The sequence below is a fragment of the Mustela nivalis genome (assembly GCF_964662115.1).
Source record: "Mustela nivalis genome assembly, chromosome: 2".
NCBI classification, from domain to species: Eukaryota; Metazoa; Chordata; class Mammalia; order Carnivora; family Mustelidae; genus Mustela; species Mustela nivalis.
The window spans coordinates 31,992,125-32,002,138 of NC_139021.1; the positions used below are offsets into that span (position 1 = coordinate 31,992,125).

General features: G+C 34.1%; 1 long non-coding RNA gene across 2 annotated transcripts in view; it reads left to right on the top strand.

Annotated features, from left to right (window-relative positions):
* The window catches only part of LOC309859398, a 94,309-nt gene extending 85,413 nt beyond the window's left edge, over window positions 1–8,896 (top strand). For both annotated transcript variants that reach the window (XR_014308663.1, XR_014308664.1), the window contains 2 exons: window positions 592–791; window positions 8,073–8,896. This is a non-coding gene — a long non-coding RNA (uncharacterized lncRNA). The remainder of the gene's footprint in view (window positions 1–591; window positions 792–8,072) is intronic.
* The last annotated feature ends 1,118 nt before the right edge of the window (window positions 8,897–10,014 follow it).

The window sequence follows — 10,014 nt, forward strand, 5'->3', positions numbered from 1 at the left end:
ATTCTAGTATTTACATTCCAGTGCACAAGGTACAGGTAAACTGCTGTTTTTTTTTAATGAGGCAAAATATGATCTAATAATGATATCATTATTGGAAGGGATTCCTTGTTCAAAAGCTCTTTAATATGAGGTCAAATGTAAGAAAATTCTCTGAAGCTATTCAATCCTTATCATCTTTACATCTCTCCTTGTATCTTATAATGGTAAATATATATTTCATATTTATTGGAGAAAATTATCTCCATGATGCAAAGGGTAGTAGTGCAGAGTGATAAATAACCTTTGGAAGAAAATAGAGGTACAAATAAACAAAAGCCAAGTTGCACCATCATTTTTAGGCGCATCATTGTAGCACATTGTATTTTCTGCAAACGACCACAAGAATATAACTACTTTCATATGATCCTTCTCACATGCTGTTCCAGAATCTTATCATTCTTCTACTAAAAATCGGAATCCATCTGTCTTCCCTTTGTTACTGAGTGTTTCCTTGTAGCTGTTTCGATGACTAGAATGCAGATATGATGACTGTGTGACTTCTAAGGCTAAGTCATAAAGGTAACACTGTCTTCTTCTGCCTATCTCTCTCAGGATGTTCAACACTGGAGTCAGCCACCATCTTACAAGGGAGCCCAGACCACACAGAAAGGCCATGATGAAATGTTCTGGGCCATAGCTAAGGTTGCAACCGAGAGGCAACATCAACAACTAGACAAGAGTAAGGAGCCTTCAGATGATTCTAGCCCCAGCATCAACCTGTCCCAGCTGATGCAAAGTACAGGAGAAGTGAGGTACCCTCAAAGACCCTTATACAAACCATGATTCATGAACAAATATGTGTCATTGTTTTAAGCCACTATGTTTCAAGATGGTTTATTTCACAGCAATAAATAACTAATACAATCACAAGAACCATTTGTTCAGACAAGAGTGTAATGGTATTTCCTCATATAGATCAAAATATTGAAACAGTTTAAAAATAGCATGTAGAGCACTTGTATTTTGGGTTAGTCATTGTTTTAATACAGTGCTTACCACAAAGTAGGTACAAAAAATTAATTTACTTGGAAGTCACATTCTGATAAATGTAATATATAGATATTGATACATATATATATTGAGTCTCATTCTCAGAAGTTTTGTGTCTAAAAAAAAAATCTTTTAGAGGAAATAAAAGAGGTTAGAGCTTAGACATTGACAGACTCACCATAACAAACTTTGTTTTTCTTTAAGAGATTTCAGTGATTAATGTTCTAGTTAAGTGTGTTTTGTACTAAAAACAAAAATATTAAACTACTGAGAAAATCCTAAAGAGCATTGGCCAGAATGAAAACACTTATAGACCACTAAAATGCATTTCAAAATAAGTCTCAACTAAAAATAATATAATTAAGTATCATCTGAGAAACCAATCATTCAAAGTGGCTAGATGTTTGAATGAACACTAAATAGGCTTTTTCCTGTGTGAATACTATACTATTTACAGAGGCTAGAATAACACAAATAATTTCTCTTTATTAATCAGTTGTGTTATATACACGACATTATAATATACGATACTTTGAAATATGGACATTGGTTTGCAGTTTCAGGCTGATTCATTCATGTTATTCAACAAACTTAAGCTTCAAATGGTGGCTATGAAAGATTGGATAAGAGGCAAAACACAAAAATCCATTTTGCAAGTTTTATGAACAACTAAATTGCCTCAGAAAATAATTCAGAAGGTAGTGAGACTTTCCAAAATGCTGCTGCTGCTACTACTATTACTACCACTACAAATAACAATGAAATGTTAATAATAATAAGAAGAATGGTGTTTTTAAATAAAATGGAACATGAAAGGAAAGGATTTGTTTGCCTCACAAAACAGACATTACAATGGTAATGAATGAAAGAACACTGATACACTTCTGGCTCATGCCTATCTTCTATCAAAGAGAATTATTTTTAAACTGAGAATGGTAAAACAAACGTGGTTGAGGGAACTGAAACCTGACATAGACATTTGGGTTTTATCTATGTCTTGGTTATGGTTAAAATATGCTGCTATAAACATGGCGGTACTGATATCTTTTTGAGATAGTGTTTTTGTTTCCTTTGGATATATTTCCAGAAGTGGAATTGCAGGATGATATTTTTAATTTTTTGAGACACCTCCCTACCGTTTTCCAGGGTGACTGCACCAATTTACAATCTCACCAACAGTGCACAGGGTTTCCTTTTCTCCACTTTGCCAACACTTGCTATCTCTTGTCTTTTTGATGATGGCCATTCCTATAGGTGAGAGGTGAGAGCTCACGCTGGCTTGAATTTTTATTTCCCGAATGACTAGTGTTGTTTTCATGTACCTATTGGCCTTTTATTTTATCTACTCTGAAGAAATGTCTATTCTTTTTTAAATTGGTTTATTTGGGGGTCTTTTGCTGTTGAGTTATAGGAATTCTTTATATATTTTGGATATTAATCCCTTATCAGAAAATTCGGTTTGCATATATTTTTCCCCATTTTGTAGTCTTTGTGTTGATGGTTTCCCTCACTGTGTGGAAGCTTTTTAGTTTGATGTAGTCCCATTTGTTTTTTATTTTGTTGCTTATGATTTAGATGTCATATCCAAATAAATCATTACCAAGACACCTGTCAAGGAGCTTTATTCCTATATTTTCTTTTAGGTGCTTCATGGTTTCAAGTCACATTTGTCTTTATCTCATTTTGAATTAATTTTTCTCAGTGGTATAAGATGTGGGTCCAGTTTCATTCTTTTACAAGTGAATATCTAACCATCTAAGCATCTTTTATTGAGGACTGCCTTTTCTCCATTGAGCATTCTTGGCACCCTTGTTAAATATTAGTTGACTGTATATGCTAATGATTATTTCTGGTCTCTTGATTCTGTTCCATTGATCTATTTGTCTGTTTTTATGCTAGTACCATACTCATTTGATGACTGTATATTTATAGCATAGCTTGAAATTAGGAACTGTGATGTCTCCTGCTTTGTTCTTCTTTCTCAGGACTTCTTTGGTTATTTGGGGTCTTTTAGAATGATTTGCCTACTTCTGCAAAATACATCATTGTAATCTTGATAGGTATTGCATTGAATCTATAAATGGTTTTTGGTAGTATTGACATTGATTTTAAGAAAATTAAGTCTCATAATTCATAAATGCAGGGTACCTTTCCATTTATTTGTATCTTCTTCAATTTCTTTCAGCAGTATCTTCTAGTTTTCAGAATAGAGTTCTTTCACATCATTAGGTAAACTTATTCCTAAGTATTTTACTGATGTTATCCTAAATGAGATAAATTTCCTTATTTCTTTTTCAGAAAATTTGTTGTTAGTGTATAGAAATGATACTGATTTTTTTTCATCCAAGTTTTTATTTAAATTTGAGTTAGCTAACATTCAGTGTAATATTAAATTCACATGTAGGAATTAGTGATTCATCACTTACATGCAACACCCAGTGCTCCTCACAAGTGCTCTCCTTAATACCTATTAACCATTTAACCCATTCCCTGCCCCCAACCTCACCTCTAGCAACCTTCAGTCTGTTCTCTATAGTAAAGAGCCTGTTTTATGGCTTGCCTCTCTTGGTCCTCCCATGCTCATCTGTTTTGTTTCTTAAATTCCAGATATGAATGAATTCATATGGTATTTGTCTTTCTCTGGTTTACTTATTTTACTTAGCATAATACTCTCTATTTCTATCCATGCCATTGCAAATGACACATTCCATCCTTTTTTATGGCTGAGTAATATTCTATTGTATATATATATATATATACACCACATCTTCTTTATCCATTCATCAATTGATGGACACTTGGGCTCTTTCCATAATTTGGTTATTGTTGATAAAGCTGCTATAAACATGAGGATGCATGATTCCCTTCAAATCAGTATTTTTGTATCCTTTGGATAAATACCTAGTATTGCAATTGCTAGATTGTACGGTAGTTCTATTTTTAACTTTCTGAGGAAACTCCATACTGTTTTCCATAGTGACTGCACTGATTTATTTTGTACACTATAACTTAACTGAATTCATTATTTAGAGCCTGACAGTTTTTTGACTGAGTCTTTAGGATTTTCTAGATATAAAATCATGTTGTATTCAAATAGAAACAATTTTACTTTCTCTTTTCAATTCTGATACATTTTATTTATTTTTCTTGCCTGATCGCTCTAGCTAGGACTTTCAGTACTATGTTGAATAGGAATGGTGAGAGTAGGTACTCTGGTCTTATTCCTGGTCTTAGAGAAAAAACTTTCAACCTTTCACTACTGCCTATGAAGAAATTTTTCATTTTTACCTAATGCTTGAATAAAAATACCTGATACTTGCTGATACATGTAAGAAGTAGAATATACACACATTGATACTTTCTTTACTCTTACACACATTCCTCTTACAGTATTTGTCTCATATAAAATAATAACCAAATGGCAGGAAAGGATGTTAACTGCATGGCACTACTTATATTTCAGGAAATATGCTAAGTGTTTACGTGTTTTATTGCCATAACAATTCTTTGGTATAGGTATTATTTTTCTAATTATTACAAATGAGGAAATTAAGGTCTCATTATTGACCTCATGAAGATGACAAGTGATCAGCCAGAATTGGAAACAACAGCTGTCTTTTCTTTAATCGGCTTCCTTAATAGTTTTAAAGAAAACATCTAAACTTCTTTCAATTAATAAGGACTTTAGTTAGTATCTAGGATGTTTTGGAAAATATCTTATCCTTCCTTCTAAAGTAGGAAACCATGTTTGGTTTAAGTATCGTTTTCCATTCAGGTAGCTGGAAGAGGCCTTTCAGTTCCTCTTCCAGGTTTAAAACACAACTTTATGTTTCCTGAGAGACTGATTCAACTATTTTAAAATACAGATTTCTATACAATAAAAATTTTGAGTGCATGTTATCAAGATAACATATATATAAGCTGTCTATACATGAGAATCACCAATTTGGAAAACGTCTTCAGGTATCTTTAAAGAAACAAACTCTATATTAATATGAAAGAATAATTAGAATACATTTTATTAGAATTAAGAAAAACTGTATATTTTACCACAAACTGTTCCTAGGAAAGGACCACTTAACAGATTTCAGTGAGTCACAAAATTCCAGTCTCTTCAGTGCGCACAGCAGGGAGAGGATAAATAGGAGATTCTCAATGGCTGACTCTTAATTGATGAATGCCAATATTCAGTGACACACGGTGATATCTTATGAGAAGGTAGGAACAGGAACAATTATATTGGAGAGTATGGGTGCAAAACAGAAGAGATTAAAGGCTCTTTGAACCTTATTCCTTATCACAAGAACCACCTGACCCAAAAGGATTGAACAGAAAAGGGAAAAGTGTTCAAGTCTATTAAAATTTTTCCCAGGACTGAGTGAGTTTAAACTCCTTGGAGTTAGGGAAAGAAAAGGCAAAGGATCAAGAAAAGAATCATAAAATATTTCACTTGTGAAGATGTATGTCTGTGAGGAAGATGTAATTGATAGATTCAGCTCTTTGGCATAAACATAGGATGGTGGTTCCTCATGAGAAAAGAGCCAACTTAGAGGTGGTAAATAGTTCAATTCCATCCAATTATAAAGGAAAGAGGAAAGAGAAGGGAAATAATGAAGGGATCCATCCATCATGCACAATACAAATAAAAGGCTGTCACTCATATTCCTAATGTCAAAAAAGGAACTATTTAGCAATTTTTGACACCAAGGAAATCATTTGTAATAGTCTTCTTCACTTTTTCAATTCATGCTTAAATTTAAAAGAAAGAAAAAATCATTCAATTGTTTCTATTATAAGTCAGTTCATCATTTATGAATCCATGTCAGTGTCTCGGTTTTTTCAGTGAAATAGCTAATTCATATCGTATTTGCTGTCACCACTTTGGAGTGAATCACTGCTGTTTGATTTAGCCTGTCATCTGACACGGAGCATCTCAAAACCATTTGCATCACTCTTCTCGTTCTGATCTGTACATATGGTAATAATTAGGAATGTGATACCTTACATTCATTTAAAATACCCAGTGAATTTATAATGTAATAATAAAATGAGCATAACTTGTATTTCATGGGAAAAATTGTGCTAAACTACCCCAACTAAGTTATAACTATTAATTGTATATAAAAAATCATCATAATTTCAGAGTAGAAACAGAACATATAATTTTATAAAAACATACATTCCTATCAAGATATTTATAACTATCTTCTATGAAGTATTCAAAATATGAACTCAATGCATATGATAGAAAATATTTGATTTTTAAATCACAATTCTTTTTTCAAAATAGAATGCCCAGAAGTTTCCTCTCTCCTCAAATACACCTGCAATTTTCAAGTCCTTTTAATTCATGCCTTTAAATGAAAGGGTTGAGTATACAAGGTCAGTGAAAATGTTATTTATGGTTGAAATGTTTTTGCTACATCTATTTTAAGAAGGGTCATTTTTCATTTCATTTTTTAAAATTGCTTTAAAGTGTTTAGCTGACTATACAAAATTACTCAATGTGCAACTAGCAGTTTCCTCTATGTCCAAGCTCTGGGTAGCCCAAGAATTATATAAGATTTTAAAATTAAGAGGATTAAGTTAAAATTGTATCCTTGCACTGTTTTTATTTTTGTAGTATTCATCACTATGTTAATTATTTTACTATGTCTATAAAAATAATCTTCCTCCCAAATGTGTTTCTAACCTCTCTACTCATTTTTGTTTCCTTCTGGGGAAAAATATAATGTCAACATTTAAAGCACACATCTTCCTACCCAATGCCAGTATTCTATGTTAAGATGGCCTGTAGTTATGAAGATTCTTGTTTCATACTTGGTATCTCCACAAAGAATAGAACTTCTCACTGTCTCATCTTCCCTAGGAAAGGTACCCCTCAAGTTAGTTTTTTTTTAAATTGTGATGATTATTATTTTGTCTTTTGGGGTTCTACTAAATTCAAAATGCATAGATATTTAAATCCCCATTTTCTTTGCTGGTTGATATTAGCAACTCTTCTCTCTCAGCTAAACGAGCACATCAGCTTTGCTGTGCAGCCCAGCAGAACCTGCAGATATGTGAGCATTTAAACAGAGGAAGAAAGCATTGCTGAAGCTAGAGTATTAAGGAAACCTTCGGTCCTGGCAAGTGCTCGATGCCAGGAGTCAGGGAATTCACATACAACAGACTTAAAGATCAAAACATAAAACATCAACAACTAAGCAAGGTTTAGCAAATTTTATTTGGAATTGCTTGAATCCTGCAGCTGGACATTTATGCAGTTGTGATTCTTGCACTGTACACTTTGTAGAATGACATCAACTACTGACGCTTTTCTCAGTCAAAGGAGATTTCAAAGTGTAACTATTTACAAGTTAAAATGAGAAGGAATCAAGTCTCAAAATTAAGAGTTTATCAAAGGGCTGAGGAAAATAGTCAAAACAATGTCTACTAAGAAATAATTATGAGTATTTTTATATCCCTAATGCTGTCCAAGGTCTCTAGGTATTTAAAGAAGAAAATTAAACAAAAACAAACATTTCATTTGTAGGTAGACAAAAAATAAATGACTAACCTTGACTTCCATCAGCACACAAAATCCTATATAACCAATGACAGACTTCATTGTTTAAAGACTACTTGGGGATGATGAAGAAAAAAGATGATGTAATCTAATATGTGATAAAGAGAGATATAATATTCTCTACTGGAAGGCATTCCTATCATGTCATATCAAAGTCTAGCAAAACGTTGAAAGTTAGAAATGTTATCAAGCATTAGCAGGCATTTAAAGAACGTCTCTTGAATATTTCTAGCATAAAAAAGTATTTCATGTGATGTAAATGAATGGTAATTTTCTGACTTTAAAAGAGAGCTGTGCCAGTACATTTCAGCGTTCTGGACCCAATTCTGCAAACATGGAGACGCTTTCAATTTGCTCTGCCTGCCTTCCCGCCTTAGATGGCTGCGATTGCAGCGAAATTAATCCATTTAAAAATCTGCGGCTTAAACTTAAGGATTTTCAGTTTTTTCCCCCTTCTCTCTTTTTTTTTTCTTAGAATATCAATAAGTTCCAATTGAAGAGCGGATTCTTTTGCAATTCAGGCATGTGCCGGCGATAACGGGCGAGTTGGCATGAAGAGAGGCAGAGATGGATTAATTATGCAGAGAACATGGAAATTCTGCTTATCATCGGCTAGCAAAGGAGCCCGGCTCACATAATCAGCAAACGAAGGGAGAGGAAAAAATAACAATGCAATGGCACCTTCCAGCCCATCATCAGGATTTTTTCTACCCCCCTTGTAATTAAAAAATAACATACACTTATAGCCCTATCTCCTGTGCAGGCAAGGAGTGGATGTCCACAAAATAATTGCACTGGGATATTAGAGCTGGCAACATGGGCTGTCCATTCCGGCTCGTCTCCCTCTACCCTCTCTTTCTCTTTTGGCCTCTCAAGGCACTTTGCTTCTGAACTCAATCCAAATCAGACGGATGTCTCAGGTGACATGCTAGCTCAGTTTCCAAAAATCCCAAATTGGTACCTTATCATGATCCAAGCAAACATACATACATATATGATAAATATTTGAAGGGCTGACTCTGGGGGAAAGCTTTGGAACTGATCACCTGTGGACTATCTGGTCACTTTCATTTTTTGACAAAACCTGTCCTAATAACCTTCATTTTGCAAAATAACTGGATGAAAATGGTGGGCTGTGTCATGGCTGTGTTCATCTTCTCAAATGATTTCACTTACCTACAACTTTTGGTTTCTATTTCCTTTGCCAATTCATGTTATGAATTCAAGTATATATAGTTAATGATTGCAGTGTTTGTGCCTCCAAATCAGCCTTCACAATTCGTCATTGTTACTGTAAAATCTGACAGCTTAATGCTTTGCATTTCTCTAAATGCCAAAAGAGACTACAATGAACCTAGTTTATTGCCTTAAAGAAAATAAAATTTAATCTCACACTTGTATCCATGTGTTTTTCAGTTCTGAAAATTAGCATGCAAACACAAATGTTAAACAACGATACTCCTGACTGAATGCCATCAAAGTAGGTTTTGCTGCTTTAATTGTCACCCAAATAATTCGACCCAGTTGCAGGCAAAAGTCCCAAGAAGCTCTGGCCATGAGAGAGACCATTTCCTCCTGCAAAAGTTACTGGAACACCAGAGAAAGAGAAAAATGAAAATAAACCCAGAAAGACAAATTATGCGACGTATGAAGGAAAGATGTTGTTCCAAAGTGCAGTAAGCTGGAATTAGAAAGCTGGCAGACTCTGAAAATGTAATTTATTCATAGAGTTCCACCAAAGCAGGGAACCAGTGTGGGGCGCAGTTTACACGCTTGTGGGAATGCTTTAAGTGACAGTGAGGGTAATAGACGGATTTTTTAAACTAATTATTTCCATGTCTGTGCATATAGACGTGCATACACTCTAGTCCACAGGAATAGTATTGAAAACAAAGACTGAGTAAAGGGATCAAGTGAATGTTTGGGAATATTTTTGGTTATTGACTTTGTTAGTTCCTGAGAGAGTAGAGGGAAAATCAAATAAGGAAAAAAATACTCGAGCAGGGGACTGGGCAGCAGGGTTAAGGGTGAAGAAAGGTGGAGAAGAGACAGGGAAGAATAAAGAACACATGGGAAATCAAATCATAATTGTGACAGTAGAAGTTAGGATTTTTATGTCTAGTTATTTTGTAAATGTATACATACAAGATATATTTTAAATGAATTAAATATAAATAGGAGGTCCTTCAAATGTGTATCCCCACACCAAGGAATGTTCAAATGCATAGACTACAGATTCCATGAGGCAGAATGCAATTTACCAAGGATTTTTAGAGGACAGACACAGCAAACAGGGGAATACAGCTGGGATAATTTGGCCACCCATTACCATTGAATTCCTACCTTCCTACAGTTCAGTCCCTTCAAACACATTTAGTATCTTCTCTAACTCAGCTCTTCAATCTACTCCTAGTGTC